Consider the following 16,333-nt stretch of genomic DNA (forward strand, 5'->3'; position numbering starts at 1 on the left):
AGATCACTTATCCCCCAAGCTGAGCAGCCTGAAGTTTAGTCCCTAGGACCCATGTGGTGTAAGGGAGACAGACTGCTGCAGCTTGTCCCCTCTCGATGGGCATGCATGGCCACACATACATATAAAGAAATAAATGCAATGCCACGTGGCTTTGTTTAAAGAAACCATACATCACCCTGAGTGCAGACGTGAGCTTATGAAACAGGGCTGGAACATCTCAAAGCAGCACGTCTAACCCAGTGAGCTGTAACCCTGCCTGGTTGTGTTGTCATGTTGCATTTGCCAGGAATGGACCGGTAAACACAGGATAAGCACCTGTGCAGTACCGGGCACAGGAATCAGCTGAGCCCATCGAGGATTCTGCCCTGTCAGCAGATGTCATTGGTAGGTTATCAATAATCCACAGGCTATTTCCTTAGGGAAGATTCTAAGGGCAGGAACAGGAAGTTTCCTAGCATTGAAAAGAATGAAGGCTGTGAATATAGAGGTGGCTGAGTTCTTTAAGCAGTGGGCATTTTCTGAAGACCACCCTTCCATTTTGTCTGGTGAGGGCAGGCCGTCCCAGTCAGCAGGACCTAGGACAGCTTCACACACACTGACAGCTTGTGAGTCGCTGAGAGGAGGGGACTTGTTAAAATACAGGTTCTGATTCGAGAAGGATGCTACAAGGCTGAGGGCCCCCCCTCGTTTGTTTGGGGGTGGTTTTGTTTCGTTTTGAGGCAGGGTCTCACTCTAACCCTGGCTGGCTTGTGGCTCACTCTGTAGACCAGGCTGACCTCAAACTCACAGGGATCCACCTGCCTCTGCCTGCTGAGTGCTGAGATGAAGGGCGTGCCACATTCTAACAAACTCAGAGGATGCTTGGGAGCCTCAGGCCCACCTTTGGAATTGTTCTCTTCTTGGTCTCCCAACAGATCAGAAACTCACAGCAGGAAGTGTGTAAGTAGAGGAGTCTGGGAAGTCAGACAAAACCTGAGTTTGAAGGCTGAGAGCAAACAAAACTCCCCACGTAGAGCCAGAAATCTAGGTGTAAGGAAGGGCCAGATGCTGCTCTGGCAAGCTATGCTCACCTAGGCAGCACAGATACTATAGTTAGTGTAAGCTCAGTGGATTACAGACCTTCATATGACCATGATGGCAGTGACAGCTAAAGGTCTCTGTGAATTAAACACACTTCTTGGCAGCCCCTAGAAGGGAAGTGTTTTTGCCTGTTTTATAAACAGTCTATGTCACGTTTTTGGCTATATATATATATATCATCCCTGCCCCCGGAGTGTCCATCAGCAAGTATTCAGCGAGTGATTATGAATAAGTAAGTGTGATCGGTCCAGATAGATACAAAAAGAGAAGAAAGGTACCCTGGATACGATGACACCCTCTTCACCTCCTCAACAGACCCAGGCAGGAACTTGATCTGCACCAAGTGGTCTGGAAGCCTGTGGCCAGCCTTCCCTAGTTTGAAAAGCGTGCTCCTTTGACCCTGTATTACTCTAGGTTGATGCTTTCCCAAATCTTTTGGGGAAATATTAGACTTGTCTGCTGCAGAGCCTGGCGACGTTTAGGGCTGATTAAGCCTCATTAGGCCTTCACTGACCACATATCTGTGTCCACGGGGCTTTTCCCTGTACGATGCTCTGTGCCAGACATATCGCATGCCTCCGGCTCACCACCGCCCTGCTGTGGAACTGAGCATGTATATATTCTGGTCCAAGGTCTCAGACCCGATTCCGAGCCTGGCAACCACGCCCATGCTCGGGGGACAGCGACCCCTAGAGGTTCAGGTGAGGCAGTGGGATGAGCTTAGCGTGGGCCAAGCATGCCCTGCTTGTGGTGAGCCACCAAGCAGAGGAGTCGTGAATGGCCTTTCTTCCAAAGGACACCCACCGCTGGGTTTAAAATCTAACTGAACCATTTGTGAGAGAGTGTCTCTGAGCCTTTCACACCATAAACCCCTGAGCTTCAGACTTGAAAGTTAACATTCCCATAGCCCCATCCTCAAGCAAGCTCCCATTTTACAGATGGACAGAGCAGGAAAACCGACTTGGCACGGGACTCGTTAGCGACAGGGCGGAGCTGGCATCCCGCCTCTTCCTCTCGCAGTGCATCCCCGCCTCCAGGTCAGTCCCAAGCAGGACTTTTGTTCTCAGCACCTTGGGTAACCACTAGGGACCATGTTCTGGTCCAGAGGGGCCTTGCAGCCTGGCTAGCTGTGCACCCCGGGGGACCCCGTGATTAGCCTAGATCAACATGCTTCGCACCCCGCCCCTATTCCCCGGTGCTCCTGGAAGTCCGTGGTGGCTCCCACCACTACCCCACTTCAGATCTCTTGCTGCTTGATCCGACAGCTTTATGTCACGAAAATTCGGTTCTGGCTCTCCTTTCACAGGGGCACGTTGCTTGTCGCAAGGTTGGGGAGGCCCAAGGCCTCGAGGATTCTGACCCAAATTAATCTAAGATCCAAAACGCAGCAGCCAGGCGGAAGCCGACAGCCTCTGGAGTAGCTATGGAGACCACAGCATCGGGCTTCTTCTAATCATGCTCAGGTCTCTGGGAACTTCTACCAACTGTCTTTTCTCATCTCCCTGGTCCCAAGAACTGGGACTTGGGATGCGGCCCAGATTGCCTCCCAGTTGATCTACCCTACACAGAACCCTCAACAACCTCCCCTTTACAATCAGACAGAAGGCCTGAACCCAGCAAGTGGTCTCAAAGCATGGTTGGCAAGCGCCACGTTCTGGATCCACTCAGGAACTGCTAAAAGAAAACCTAAGACGCTGGCAGGTGCTTCTGAGACCCGCTGAAGGGTGAAGGCTAGTGGCCTACACCTTCATTCCTTCACATAGTCACTGGTCCACCCGTGGAGGAGGGCACCTCCGGTGCCACGTGATTATCTAGCCATTTTCCGTTAGCACACAGAGAGAGGTACTCCGAGGTGGTCCAGTGCAGTGCTGCCGTCGGTAACCATGGAGTTCCATCAGATGCAGACTAAGAAGTGGGTGGATGGGAGGGAAGGGACTCTCTCAGGATGAGAAACTGGCTGTTTTTGCCTCCTGTTAGCACTCAGTCCCTACCATCAAAAACGTATGGAAAGGGAAGCCACCCTCTTTCTTGGTCCTTACATGGAGACACTCTCTGGAAGGCCAGGGCGTGAGGTGTGGTGAAATCCTGAGTGAAGTATATTGTTGACCCGGGCACAGCCATGTCAAGACCCGGATGACTCAGACCCACGGTCATGGCAAAGCTTTCCACGGGTGAGGCACAGGGAAACAGCGAAGCCTCCTCTGGCCCAAGTACGTTTGTTGACTAGAGCATCAGCTAAAACCGGTGTATCGCCTATGGAGCCCACCTGCCTTCGCAGACGGTTACAACCTGAGACTGTTCTACAGAGACTCCCACCCACCAACGCTCCCTCCTCCTTTCCTTGTGCTGAGTCCTGGGGTTTGATAGCAGGTGTCCTTCGGAGAGAACAGTCCCCATCTGGCCTCGGCTTTGCCACCTTTATGTCTGACATTTCTTCTGCCGTTTCTTCATTCCCGAGTCACCCCTGCCAAGTTTTCAGGACTGCCCCATTCAGGACACAGCGCCGGAGGCATCAGGGGCCCTTTGGAGTCTTTCTTCATTCAGCAAAAGAGCAATGACCAAACAGAACAGCTTAACTTCAGGGCAGGGCTTCTACTTTGGAAGGGACCCAGACAAAGAAAAGACCAAAGTTTTGGCAGAGAAGCTTTTATGGGATGTGTGGCCCCCATATAGTGGGGGTGGGGTGGCCTCGTTAGCCAGATGGATCAGGCCAGTGTGGCTTCAGAACCACAGACCAGAACCCAGCTCTTCTAGGCTGCATCCAGTCAGGCGGCGGCTGTAATGCGCCCCCTTCAGGGCAGGCGCCAAGTGGAGGAAACGGGGGTCCTTTCCATCCCTGCCCCCCTGAGGACTTCAGATGAATATGAAATGGAAGCCCTCACACCCCAGACTGTGGTGCCATATGGAACCTGGTGTTCTTTGATGAAATCTTGGGCGCCCCAGAACCCTGCCTGTCATGAAGTGATGGCCGCAATTTATGCTTCTGCCTTGCCCTGACCTTAGGCAGAATATCTCACCATAAATTGGCATGCCATGGCAAACAATTAAAAGAGAAAAATAAACCTCAGTGCAATCTCAGGGTGCTTGGGAATGAGGAATTACAAGGTGGTGGCATGAAAAAATTATATAAAAATCTATTTTTACATCACAATAATGTGCTTTTATACGGGTAGTAATTTCTGGATGTGCAATAAAGTGGCTTTTACATCAGGCAAAATCAGAGTTTATAGGCAATCGGTGCTTTTATCTGGGAAAATATAACTCATTCTTCCTCATGCCATCCATCTTGCAGGCAGCAGGTCTCATCTTCCCCAGTACCAACATTACTGTGGAAATAATTATGCAATTAAAGTGTCAGACCTCTGGCCCCCCAGGTTCCCAGTACTACATCTTCCAGCATCTGTCACTGGCTTTTTCCAAAAGTGGGACAGACGAGGAGCCCAGGCAGGTCAGGGAGAGGCAAATGTTCACTATTGGTGGGCTCAGGAAAAATGCTGCTGGGCCAGCAAGCATTCTGTAAGCACCAAGAGTCTGCTGAGGGGTCAGACACTGACACAGGAAACGGGGTGCTCAAACCTGGCTTGAAGAGCTGCCAATCCTGTGGCCACCATGATGCAGGCGGCCCGGTCCAGTCTTCGGCAGAGGAAACCAGAGATCTGAAGGGGCCCAAATGAGGAGCCTGAGGTAGAGCGGATCATGGTACTGACCAAAGGTCACGTTGGGCTCTGTAGGCACATGAGGGAGTAGGTGATAGGAACAGAAGTGTGTCTGGGATGAGGAGCTGTGTAGTGAGATGCCCACCCCACCTGCACCTGTCACACCGACCACGCACAGGTGCCGACAGGACCTGTGGGAGCCTAGGGCTGGGGTTCCAGATCCCAGCTCACGCTCTTGCTTCCTGGTTGGGGTGTGGAGAGCATCCGGGTGGCGGTCACCTGTTCCAGGTGTGAGTGATCTCTCCCCGCATAAACATCAATCAAATCTTATTTCCCACGCGATCGATAAAGCTGTCTCGGTATTGTTTGACTGGGGACCCAAGGGCGGAGCTGCATCTGTGCTCAAATACCATGCACACTCCTCATCGTTCTGTGCACTCCTTCAACACTGTCTTAGCCAGAGCACCAAGGGTGACTGCTCGTTGCTTTAGCTATCTGACACTGTCATCAGCCAGGTTCTCACGGGAAGCAGGTCACACAGTCCTTTCAGTAAGGAACGTGCACACTGGTGAATGGGCAGAGTCTAGGCAAATCAGTGAGGGATATTACAGTAGCCCGCAGTGACAACAGAGAGGCGTTACTGTCACGACACAACAAGAAACCCACTGAGAAAAGACCTACGAGATCTAGACACAGTCCGATGACAGAGCAGTCAGAGAGGTAAATCTCCTCCCGGCCCAGAGGCTTCTAGTCCCTGGTGATAGCCCTCAGTGGCCACAACCAACCAGAAGGCCAAGTGAACCCCCCACCCCCGCATAGGTTAGCCTGGAGGGCGACGGGAGCAGGAATGATCAAATGGACGGCTGAGGAGGTAGTTAAGAGGGGCTGGGGTGAGCAAGAGAAGAAGACAGAGCAGAGAAGCAGGAGGAGGAGGGGGGAGGGGGAGCAGGTGGAGTAGGGCGTGCAAGCACAAAGCACTCAGCACTCACGGAGCATGGATTAGAAGCAGTCCGTGAAAATGGAACAGTATCACAACACCAATATTTATGTCTTCAGGCCAACTTCATGGGCTTTCTCTTCTCACAGTTTTAGCCCACCAGAACTTAGCCTCAGCCTCAACTTTAATAGTGGGACATGACATTATGTTTCATGACTAGGGAGCCGGCATGACAACATGGAAAAGAATCCTGAAGGTAGTTATGGATTCTGTGTGTGCTGTGTCCTCTCCAGACTCACAGCTGAACACTTGGTACTTGGCAGGTGCCGCCTTTTGAGAGTCTGTAGAACAGGGGTTCTCAACCTTTCTAATGCCGTGTCCCCTTAATATGGTGGCTCATGTTGTGGTGACTCCCAATGTTAGGAATTCACAGCGAAGGCTGGGACCGCTGTGGGTGATGGGCAGCAAGGGGAAAGACATGCCATCAGGCAGAATTTACATGGGAAGGAAGTTTTATTAGACAGGGAGTAGGGGAAGGGGGAGAGAGGGGAGCGAAGAGAGAGAGAAGAGATGTGGGAAGAGACAAACGGACAGGGGCCTGTCTGCCTCCTCAGAGAGATGGCAGGAAAAGGGAGAGAGGGAAAGAAGGAAAGCGTACAAAGTTTTTCTCTTAAAGGGCCAGGTAGCCTGCCATGCAGGGAGGGGTAGGGCCGGACTTGCCTGGATAACCACACCCAACCATAAAATTATGTTTTGCTACTTTATAACTGTACTTTTTGCTACTGTTATGAATCACATACATATCTGATATGCAAATGGTCTTAGGCAAACCCTGTGAAAGGGTCTTCCAACCCCCAAAGGGGTTGTAACCCACAAGTTGAGAACTACTGCTCTAGAACCTGCTACACAGGAGGCCTAACTAGTAGACATAGGCCTGTGTCCCCAAGGCTTGAGAGTTGCTGACTCTGTTCACATTCTGGTTAGCACAACCATAACTACCTGCCACCAGCTTTCCCACTACAATAGGCTGTGTCCCCTGAGCCCTGAGCCAAATAAACCTCTCCTTCCTTAGGTTATTCTTCTCGGGTGTTCTATCATGGAGACAAGAAGAGTAGGAGCATTGACCAAAGCGACTATTCTAGACAGGAAAAAGCGACGCCGAGGCCAACACAAGCCAGGCCCTCCCTGTAATCCAGCTATTTCTGCTTCTGGCAAGCTCTTCACCGAAGCGTCATGAACAGTCTCATAAGGAGCTGGGTATGAGGGCCTCTGTGGCATGGTTTCTTGCGGTGAGGGAGAGGGGGCCCAGGCCTGGGAGACTAGTCAGGATGAGATGCAAAACACAGCAGGCTCTGCACCGTGGGAGGGAAATTGCTCTTGAGAATATGAGGAAGAGTTAAAAGTAGTGCTGAGCAGCAAGAGAATGAAATCTGTAATTCTGAACAAGTCAAGTAGATTACAAGCCGCACACACCGTTTTGCAAGCGCCCATACAAACCCACTTCAGAGCAGTTGGCTTTACGAGAGGGAGCCGAGAATGGTGGCTCATGCCTGTAATCTCAGCACTGGGGAGGTCAAGGCAGGAAGAATCACAAGTCCAGGGTCAGCCTGGGCTACATAGCAAGTGTGAGGCTAGCCTGGGCTAACCCAGACCTTGTCCAACAACAGAAGTCCACCGAGGAGAAAGACAAAAGACAAGAGGGGAGGGCAGTGGACTGAGACAAACTCTCTCTTTAATACAAAAGAATACGAAGAGCGGTGGGGTCAAAAGACGAGAGCTGGGCTCAAAGAGGATGGCGTCCTCGGTTTAGCCTTTAAATAAGAACGGACAGTAGCAAACGGATCCTGCAGTGTGACCCAGACCTGCCTGAAACGCACCATCCCGGAGATGAAGTCCAGGGTCCTGATAAAGACGCTTAGATCAAAAATTTAACTCACTGCGTTGAGAATTCCCACCAAAATCAGTTCCTCTCTTCACATTCAAATCCTTTCTGCTTGAAAATGCAAACACGCACCCAGCCGCTCCTGTGCGGTGGGCTGTCTCAACAGTTTCCGTCATTAACTCCCAGGCGGGTTTGTGTTTGTTTGCCTGGCGGATTAGCTCCTATCACCTGGAAAGCTGAGAAAACCAAGCCTAAGGGATGAGCTTGTGTTGCTCCATCTGGAAGGGAGGAGGGACTTCCCAGGGAGATAGGGGCAGGGTAGGGGCAGACTCCCCAGTGGAGGATTTAGGCTGTAAGGTCCCAGCTGCTGAAGGGGTGCTGAAGGCAAACATCTGAGTTTGCCAGGGGATGCTGGGCCCGGGAGATGTCAGCTCACCTCTCATCCTTGCTGAAGTTAGACAGGGAAGGCTACAGCATCTCAGAGGCTTTCAGGCCTTGTCCTGCGTCTTGACTTATTGCCTTTCTTCTCTGTACGGGTGGAAAGCATTCTGGAGGACTCTGTTATTTTAACCCCCTGTCTTTCAAGCGTCCTCATATTTTCTGTTTCCCCTTAGTGAGGGAGGAGACAGGCTTGATGGCCACCTTTACTCCATGCTTGTGGCTCAGGTGACAGGCACATTTCGTATTTATATCAGGGTGGCAAGTGAGAGCCTCGTGCCCTCTCACTTCCCATCTTATGACCTCATGCCTCTGTCACACTACACTAGGGAGCAAAACCTAGAGGCATGTCCATAAGGACTTGGCCGTGGTGGATTGAATACGGTCCCCTAAAAGACGGGTCTAAGTCTGACTGGTGCCTGGAAATGTGCCCTTGCCTCATGTAGGCAAGCACTGAGCTCTCTTCTCAGCCCTGGAAACAGGGTCCTTACAAACACAGTATTTGACGGTCCACTGGAGCTTCGCGAACAATGCCATATCATAGAAATGCATTGCTTACCCTTCTACAGGTTGGAAATCCAAAATAAATGTAGCACATGGTGAAGGCCGCTCTCTGCTCCATGGGTGGTCTCCTCCTTCTGTGCTCTCCCATGAGGGCAGGGACAAGGGCACTCTCTGGGGTCTTATTTTTTGTTTTTTGTTTTGCAAGATAGGGTTTCTCTCTATGGCTTTGGTGCCTGTCCTGGAACTAGCTCTGTAGACCAGGCTGGCCTAGAACTCACAGAGATCTGCCTGCCTCTGCCTCTCCCAAGTGCTGGGATTAAAGGTGTGTGCCAACAACGCCCAGCCTCTCTGGGGTCCTATAAGAGCTCCCTCTTCGTTCTTAATAGACCCTGTCTCCCAACACCTTCCATGGCAGCATATTAGGCTTTAGCATACAAATAAGGGGCCAGAGTTGATGGCTAGGGGGAATGACACAGACCTTCAGACCAGGACAGTAAAGTTAAGGGAAAAATCTTTATATGAGATCATCATGAACTCTGGGTGGGCCCTACATCTAGTCACGAGATTCTAATAGCTGGATTGTAAGAGAAAGGAAACAGGCCTGGAGATTTGAGCCACAGAACCACAGGGAAGGAACATCTACAAAAACAAACAAACAAAAACCAAAGAGGCGGGAGCTAGAGTTAGGCAGCCAAAAGCCAAGGAAGGCCTGTGGTGACCAGAAGCTACAAGAAACAAGGAATGCCCCCCACCCCCAGATCTTTCCCTAAAGGACCAATGACCCTATTTATTTTGCAGAAAGGAGTAACCGAGGCACCGGGTCACCTTGGCGCTCTGGGCATGAAGGGCTGGGCCCACTGCTACATCAGCCTTTTGCAGCACCTCGACAGAGCAGAGGGGGAGCTCTGGAGAGCCCCGAGACCCGAGACCCGAGACCCGAGACCCGAGACCCGAGACCCGAGACCCGAGACCCGTGGCGCCAATCACCCTGGTGTTCTCTTCCCTGCGGCATCCTAAGGAGTCACTTTGAGTCACCTCTTGAGCTGCATCGAGGGCGGCGGCGGCAAGCCCACCCACCCCCTCCAGGTGGTTTCATGCCCCATCAGATAGTCAATCAAAAATAATGCACACAGCAGCAGCCTGCCTGGGGCCTAACGCTACAGTGGGCAGCTGCTGAGGTGGCTGCCTAGAAAATAAACTAATTCCCAGCCCTGGTGGGGAGAAATAACAGCATCAGCGATGAGCGCAAGCCGAGCCCTGGTCTGCAGAGCCCCAGCCAATAAAGAGAGCTAAAAATAAGCCGGCTGCCTGCAGCCGCGCCCTCCTTTCCTGACAGCTGGCCACATCGCTTGGCATGCTGAGGAGCTTCATGTCCAGGCAGGTGTCTGGCTGCTCTCTGGCCTTGCCTCAGGCATGGCCAGAGCGCCCTGTGTTGGGAGGCACAGGAGAGAGAAGGAAAAGGTTGTGAGGTCCCTCTGGCTCCCAGGGGCTCCTGTGGGGCCTGACGTGGCCATGTAGCCCCGGGCTGCTTCCTGTCAGCCCTGAGTACTGGCTGTCGCTAGTGAAGGATTCTGAATTACTGTGTTGGATTGGGTCCTTGGAGCCTGCCTGTCTTCACTTGAGGGTACATACAGACCTCACCTTGATTGTTTCTCTTTGAATGTGGCCTGTGGCCCACAGAGGGCAGATCCTAGCATGGGCTTCTGGCTCTTGGAAGAGCCTGTGGCAGTAACCAGCAGGGAATATGTGTCGCCTTGAAAGAATGAATTTATTTAAGCTAGGTGTGGTGGTTCTTGCCTATTATACCAGCACTTGGAAGATGGACTTAAAGGGGACCAGGAGTTAAAGGTCATCCTTAGCTACACTGATAGTTCAAGGTCACCCTGGGCTGCCCGAAACCTTTTATTAAAAAGTACAAATTAATCCACCAAAACAAAAAGAACTAGTTAAAGAAAAAAATTATCAAGGTGCTAGATAAGTTTAAATATAGTTCACCCCCGCAAGACTCCTACAGGAGTTAAATTCCCAGAGTCTTAAGTTAATGATATTAAAAAGTAGAAAGGGGGGCTGGAAAGTGGTTAAGAGCTCTTCCAGAGGTCCTGAGTTTAATTCCCAGCAACCACATGGTGGCTCACAACTATCTGTGATGGGATATGAGTCTCTTTTCTGGTGTGTGCATGGAGACAAGCCACTATATACATAAAATAAATAAATAAAATAAATCTTTAAAGTAAGAGAGAGAGAGAGAGAGAGAGAGAGAGAGAGAGTAGAAGAGGGGCTGGAGAGATGGCTCAGCAGTTAAAAGCACTTGCTGCTCTTGCAGAGAACCCAGGTTCGGTTTGGTACGTGGCAGCTCACAACCACCTGTAACTCCTGTTCCAGGGGAGTCTGACACCCTCTTCGGGCCTTCAAGGTCACCAGGCACACACACACACACACACACACACACACACACACACGCAGGCAAATGCTTATACACATTAAAATAAATAAATCCTTAGAGAGGGGTGTAGACACTTAATCCAAACACAGAATGGCCATGTGAGGCATTTGGGGAGTGATTAGGATTGGTTAGGTCTTTAGGATTGAGACCCCAGACTAAACTACACAAACATGCCTGCCCCGTCTGAGGTAAACCCGCGCATGCCCTGCTGTTTGAACAGGATACCTCCAGAGCCAAGAGCCCAGATAAAAGTCTGCTCTCGTTTGAGTCACTCATGTGTGCACACACATGTGCTGGTGTATGTGCATGTGTGTGCATAGAAACCAGACTTGAATTTGAGTGTCCTTCTCTATCACTCGTCGCCTTATTTTTTTTTGGCCCAGCTCCAATGCAGGGTCCTGGAATCTCTTACCGAACCTGAAGTTGGTAGTTTGCCTAGACTGGCTGGCCAGAGAGCTTCAGGAACCCTCCTCCCTCTGGCTCTCCAGTACTGGGATTATAAGTGCCTGTCACCATGCCCTGCTTTTATGTGGGCACTCAGGTCCCCATATTTGCACTACAAGGACTTGGCTCAGCCAGCTCCCTGGCCTCGGCCTCTGCTCTCTCTGAATAGCTGGCCTTAGGTGTTTGCTTACTCTCATGAAAGGCTGACTAATAAGGAGGGCTCTGCAAAACACCCACCTGGGGTTAAGGCCTGGGACACAGATCTATCTCAGTTATGCTGCTATTGATTAAAAAACCATTTCAATAATTCCCCTTTCACACTTAATCTGACCACTTTAGCCCCGTGGAGAAATTTCTTAGATTGCTTTTCAGTCACCGGCTACGTGAATTCTCAGCTGCAGTGTGGGGACCGCATGCTTCCCTTCTGGAATCATGTACACCCATCCCTCACTGGCCTTTCCCAGGTCCTTACCAGCCTCACCGGTTGGTATTCAGATGTGCAGTATCTCTTAGCCGTGTAGCTGCTAAAACCATTTTCTAACACTCTCTGCCTCCTACCCTTTTAAGAGATGGTCAGCTCCGCCCAACTCTTAAGAGTCTAAGTGCTTCTCCGGCTGCCGGCCCTCTATGGGCATCTTACTGCTCCCCGCTTGCCTACCCGTCCACTCTGTTCCTGCCTCCCCTAGGTGTCCCTCGTCTCTTTGTACCCCTGCACCTTTATTAAACATGGATTCCACTTTTAGATGTGCACCCCTTGGTGTTTCATGGAACATAATTCTTTTAACCCTCAGCTCACTTGTTAGCCTGTTCTCAATCCCTCCTGATGGGAATGGCCACCTGGTCTCTGTGATCCCAGCGCTTTGGACCACTCTTGCATTCTTCATTACAGTGTCTTGCACATCTTTCCTGCTGGTGGCTCATCCTGAAGGTCTTCTCAAGGTCAGTGCTTGGCATAGCACAACTATGTGACAAGTGTAATCAAGCTTCGGTTGGCCCTCAGATCCCCGATGCCAGTATGTGCTGTTTCAAGCCATTGCAATTTTGGAATGATCAAAAGCTATAAATTGTGCTGAGGGCTAGCCGGGACACCTGGGTCCAGGGAGCCCCAAGAATGATGGAGTCCGGCTTGTAGCATCAACACAAAGCTCTCTCACGTACAGCAAACAATGCTAGTGTTATGTGGAGTATAAGTTTGTTTGGTGGCCTGATAAGACCACCGCTTGCTGCCGTTACTCAGCCTCCCAGTGGCTCATTTCTCTCACGTATAATGAAGGGCTGATGAAGCTGAGTGGGGTGGCGTGTATGTGGACCCTAGCTATTCAGGAGGCTGGGGTGGAGAACACTTAAGTCTAGGAGGTCAAGACTAGAATGGGCAGAGTGATACCACATCTGGAATAAGGGGCAATGAGGAGTAATAGCACAAAGGTCTGTTTCAGTCCCGTTGAGACTCAAGAGGAAGAGTACCAAGCCCGACTCCCGGCACATAGCGCTGGCTCCGGGAGTGTTTGCTGTCAGTACTCATGAATAATTAGGAAGGATTCTCTATCATCTGCTGCTTGCTCCCTGCCCACTGCACTGAGCACTGTGTCTGTTTGGAAGGGAGTTTGCAGAGAGGGATGCCATGTTCCCTCGCTCACTCTCCTGTTTCTTTCCAGATTCTGGGCTGGAGGCTTGGGCCATGCTTTCACTACAAGAATTACACATGGCTCCAACTGTTTTCCAGAAAGTCTCAACCCAGGAGTGGAAGTGATGGCTACACCTTCATTTTCGCTGTTCTCGTGAGCACTGTAGACCCCCTTCCAGGAGTCTTCAAGCCCACGTCACATTCTCTATCGGTGATAGTCTTTCAGTTGTATCCTCAAGCGAGAACTGTGGGCATTATTAGGGGACAGCGGAGGCACTCCTTCTGCAAGCTCTCTTCGAGCTCGGTAGTCCGAGGGACACGGGAAGTAGCCGAACAAATCACAATACTGTGTACTGAGAGGACTCTCAACGTTACTCAACAGAACATTCCACAAGAAGGGGATTCCAGAACCTTCTTGAGAACCCTGAGAAGGCCCAGAAGGATGGCCAGGGCTTGGGCAAACGGAACAGAGGGCTCTGCTGCACCCCAGACTCCTGGACTCCTTGCTGCGCCTCTCCAGACAGCTCACCTTCTCTGGAACAATGAGGCTGGCTAGTATCACTAGGGGGCCCCAAACAGAGACTGCCTTCCCTGGGCAGCCATTTACCAAGACTCCCAGTGACCCACAGGCCACGTTTGAACACTTGGTCCCCAACTGGTGGAATTGTTTGGGAAGGACTATGAGATTTGACTGTGGAGGCGGTCCGTCACCGGGCCAGGCTTTGAGGTTTCCGAGGCGCTTGGGCCATTCCCCCTCTTTTTCTCTGTTTCCTACTTGAGGATGCAGCTAGCTTTGAGCTCTCACAGGTGTCCCTGTCACCATGCCTTCACTATGCTGCCCTGCAATACAACATCTTGAAACCGTAAGTGCGAATTAAATGCTTTCTTTTATGCTTCCTTGGTCATGGTGTTTTATCGCAGCAACGGAAACTCTAGCCAAATCAACCCGAGGTAGAAACGAGTGGGGAGTGAACCCCCAGAGACATCTGCATGCCCTAGGCTCCTCACTCTTGGGACCCTTGTCCTCACCGACACCATAGAGAACAAATGACAAATAGATCTATAGTCTGGCTGCAGAGCCACGTTTGCAACCCTAGTAAGTTGCCTCTGCTCCTTCGGGGTCTCTCCTGTCTAGTCAACTCTTCACGCCCCATCCTGGTAACTGGCAGGCTGGAGATGGGCTGAGACCTCAGGAGTCATGACAAAACCATTTTCGCTGTGCAGTGCTCAGTAGATCCAGGCAGAAGGACTTGGGGTGAGTGCAGGGGTGAGACTAAGAGGCTGGCAAGTGAAAGAGAGAGGGAGAGGCACTTGGAGGCAGACTAAATGGTCTGAAACCAACAGCAGCATGTGGAGCTAAGAGCAACGAGAAGCCAGGGACGGTGGGGCGGGGAGCCGGAGCGAGAGAAAATGTTCCTTTCGGAATGATTTTGAAGGGAAGGGACAAGAAGGACCCGAGAGAGGCAGATGGATAGGAAGCAACAAATGGACTGCATGCTGCCTGGCTGCCCCCAGAGGCTTCATTTCTGCTTAGCTCCTGCAGCCTGCCTGCCCCCAGAGGCCCCAGCTCTGATTAGCTCACTCAGCCGGACCTCAGCTCCCGCTCAAGTACCACCAGGTTCAAATTGGGATGCTTCCTCGCGTGAGAGGGACTGGGTATAGCAGGCTTGCTTCTCAGAGCCTGAGGGACAGGATTCTGGGCTGCCATTCATCCAGCACAGGGTTCCCATGGACACCAGAGTCCCTGTTGTCAGGACCTATAGACCCAGCCTCAAGGGCTGGCTGAGGGGAACTCAAGCCAAGCAGCGGGAGAGAGATGTTCTTTCACGGCAGGTCTGAGTGGAGCGATCTCCATCCATCATGGCTTTCGGCCTGGCCTGGCCTTGAGGAGAAGGCACAATGAGGCAAGGACATAGTCATGTCTGGCCTGCGGTTCAGACAGTTCAGAGGCTGCTGGGCAGAAGCTTGAGCTGGACAGCCCAGAAACACAGCAGTTCCCTCCAAACCCAACACTTGAACCAGTGTGTCCTGGCCCCTCCGGTACAACCAGGGACTGAGGGCTAGGACTACTCAAGGCTCTGGTTTGTTCGTTTGCTTGTTTTGTTTTTGTTTTTTGAGACAAGGTCTCTGTGTAGCCCTGGCTGTCCAGTCTGGCCTCGAACTCGCAGAGATCCGCCTGCCTCTGCCATCCGAGTACTGGGATTAAAGGCGTGCACCACCACCGCCTGGCCCCAAGGCTCCTTCTTATGCCTGTCCTTTGTGGCTGTGAGCTCAGCTGTGGTGGTGAACCTTTCTATGTGACCTTCCCACACGGGTCATTGTGGACTCTCACGGTGGTCGTGGCAGTCTTGGATCTTAGGGCCCAGTTGCTTACCTGTGCTGGAAGCTTGCCAGAGCAAGGGCTGGTGTCAGGCAGCAAAGGGAGTAACTGGGACACATTGTCAGTCGCCACCTCTGTCCTCCCCCAGCACCACCTTCCAGTCTCACCAGGCACATGCAGGGGAGGTGACACTAACTCCCGGGTGCCATTCAGGGTCATAGGGTAACAGCCTATGGGACAAGAGTCAGTGCCACAACCAACCCTGGAAAGTGGAGTCTACACTACCAGACGATGTCCACAAGATAAGGGAGGTTTCCAGGTCCAAGTGAGCACAAGAATTCTGTTGTGGAATGTTGTCTTGAAATCGAATCAACTGTGATCCCCCAAAAACACACAAACAAAAAGATTGGGCCCACTGACACCCCCTAGTGGAGGTGGGGAAGGCTTCCACAGCTCACTCCTTCCTTCCACAAAGTAGTTAATAATTGCTAAAAGGGCTAGAGAGGTGGCTCAGCAGTTTAGAGCACACACTAGTCTTGCAGAGGACCTGAGTTCAATTCCAAGCACACGCATTGGACAGCTCACAACTTCCTGTAACTTTAGATCCATAGGATTAGATACCTTCTTCTGGCCTCCACGAGCACCATGCTCAGGTGCACATACCCATACAGAGATACACATATGTATAATTTTAAATAAAATAATTGCTGGGAGGGGAAGATTTTTTTCTTCTGTGATATAACTGCCTGTAGGTAGTAAATAACCCTTTACCCACTTATAAATAAACTCAGCTAAATTCATTAATTCAAGCTGTACTGGATGGGATAATTTTTACGGACTGTCACTGGTGACCTAGATGGGTGAATAAATATTTGTTCCCCAAGAAAAGTCATGCAACAAGTTCCTGGCAGGGGCTAGCTCCCATAGAGCTGGAAGGTGCTGTGTAGACTGCCGGAGAAGAAAAGTCATCAGTGGCCTTACTCAGCCGTGAACGCTGAAAGCTGT

The sequence above is a fragment of the Phodopus roborovskii genome, unplaced genomic scaffold (assembly GCF_943737965.1).
Source record: "Phodopus roborovskii unplaced genomic scaffold, PHOROB, whole genome shotgun sequence".
NCBI lineage: Eukaryota > Metazoa > Chordata > Mammalia > Rodentia > Cricetidae > Phodopus > Phodopus roborovskii.